The following is a 1,960-nucleotide window of genomic DNA, read 5'->3' as shown; positions in this document are numbered from 1 at the left end:
CCTGTTTTATTTGGCATGGGATGACGTGTCGGGCTGTAGAACCTGCCAGAAATGGAGCCCCTGGGTAGCACGATACAACCACACTGTTATATATACCCTAAAGACCTGGAAGGTATCAATAATAATAATAATAATCCCTAACATTTATCCCGGGCTTACGTGAATCTGGATGAATTACAGGCTCTAAGCTGAAGGATCTTTAGGATATAAACGAAGCCTATGCTTCCCCAAAGTCTTATGAGATGGGCACAATTACTATCTCTGCCATCTAGTTGGGAAAAAAAAAAAAAAAAAAAACTAAGCCAAATTGCTAGGAAGTGCTAGAGCTGGGAGTTCTTTAGGAGAGAGACTAGAAAACCCAATTTCCCTCTTACAGTTGTCTGATGCAGCATTCCCCAAACCTGGAATTTCACTACAGCAAAACTTAAAAAAAAAAGAAAGAAAGAAAGAAAGAAAGAAAGAAAAGAAAAGAAAAGAAAAGAAAAGAAAATGTGTGGGTTGCATAAGACTGCCAACTCCTGCCTTTGCCAGGTATAAGCATTTATGGAAAAAAAAAAAAAAAAGGCTGCCATCTGCTAGTATCACTTCACAAAAGTTATTTTTGCAGGCCCAAATAGGAAAATCTCAGAAAAAGATTTTTTCACATCAATCACATTTCACCCTGTAAAAAACTCACTCTGGTATCTTTTTTTTCTTTCTTTCTTGTTTTGCCAAAAGCTAGTGAAACTTCCATCCCAGGCTCACCAGAGTTTGAAGACTTGCATTCAGGATGGCTGATCCTCGGTGCGGGTTCTCCGCCAGGGTGAGAGTGGGTGGCAATTTTGCCCCCAAGGGGACGTTTGGGGATGCCTGGAAACATTTCTTTATTTTGCAACCAAGCGGGGCGGCAACTAGTGGGTAGAGGCCAGGGATGCTGCTGACATGCTACAGTGCCCAGGACGGACCCCCACACAGAGAAGCATCCTGCTCCAATGTCAGTAGCGCTGAGTTGGGAGACTCTGGTGTGCAAAGCTCTACTGGGTGGCAGGGGGTTTGCTCACCAACACTCCATGGGTGCCCAGGAGGGACAATGAAACTTGCGGTCAGAGAAAGATGAGGGTGCTCTGTCTTGTGCAACACCCCCTGGCGAGGTCAGGGGAGACCCTGGCGTGTCGGGCACCCCAGCGCGTGAACTTCCTACGGGTGAATTACTTTCCAGTCCCCTGGAAATTCTCACTCCCAGCCCAGCAACACGAACTTGGAACAAGACTTTTCCGAGGTTGATTTTACTTCTTCTTGCCAGCTTGGTCCCTCCTGCGGGCCACCCTTCCTAGCTGGACGGTCTCCGTGACGTGGAGCTGAGCAGTTGTCCGTGGCTGAGCCAAGTTATTTCGGGCTGCAGTGTGGAGTGCTGTGTACACACCCCGACAAAGGACATCAAACAGATCTGTGAACCGTGGTTGTGATGGGAGCTAATTAGCATTTCATAACATTCAGCGGGGGAGAAAAAGCAATGACACTTCAGAGCAAATAAAACCCATTTGCAAATTTAATATTTTTCTGACAAGTTCGTCTCTAACCATTACCTCCCCCCCTTGTGTAATTTATGCCTTCAACTACTAGTCGTCAAACTACACTCTCTGCAAGGCTTCGCTCCCTGGGAATTCACTGGTTAAAAGTTACAGTGGCATCTAGATCTGGGTGTACCCCCCCCCCCCCCCCCCCCCCCCCCCGCTGCTGGCCCACCGCCACTGCCACTGTAGGCCTTTCACCTGCTTTTGGACAGTCCACAGTTACGGAAAGGGTTCATAGTTTTAAACAGCCTGGGGGAAAATAATCAAAAGAAGGACAGTATTTTGTGACACTCAAAAATTATATGAAATTCAAATTTCAATGTCCATGAATAAAGTTTTATTATAACAGAGCCTCTCTTGATGTTTATGTTTTGTCTATGTCTATTTTCACGCTACAATGAAGAGTT

At 45.8% G+C, this 1,960-nt stretch overlaps 1 long non-coding RNA gene across 1 annotated transcript; it reads left to right on the top strand.

Annotated features, from left to right (window-relative positions):
* Nucleotides 1-710: 710 nt before the first annotated feature.
* LOC118352150 (uncharacterized) lies at nt 711-1,532 on the top strand. Its single transcript, XR_004808779.1, has 2 exons — nt 711-802; nt 1,283-1,532. It is a non-coding gene; the product is annotated as an uncharacterized LOC118352150 (long non-coding RNA).
* The last annotated feature ends 428 nt before the right edge of the window (nt 1,533-1,960 follow it).

The sequence above is a fragment of the Canis lupus genome, chromosome 24 (assembly GCF_003254725.2).
Source record: "Canis lupus dingo isolate Sandy chromosome 24, ASM325472v2, whole genome shotgun sequence".
NCBI classification, from domain to species: domain Eukaryota; kingdom Metazoa; phylum Chordata; class Mammalia; order Carnivora; family Canidae; genus Canis; species Canis lupus.
Note: the sequence above shows the minus strand (reverse complement) of the source record. Positions and strands in the feature narration are given on the sequence as shown.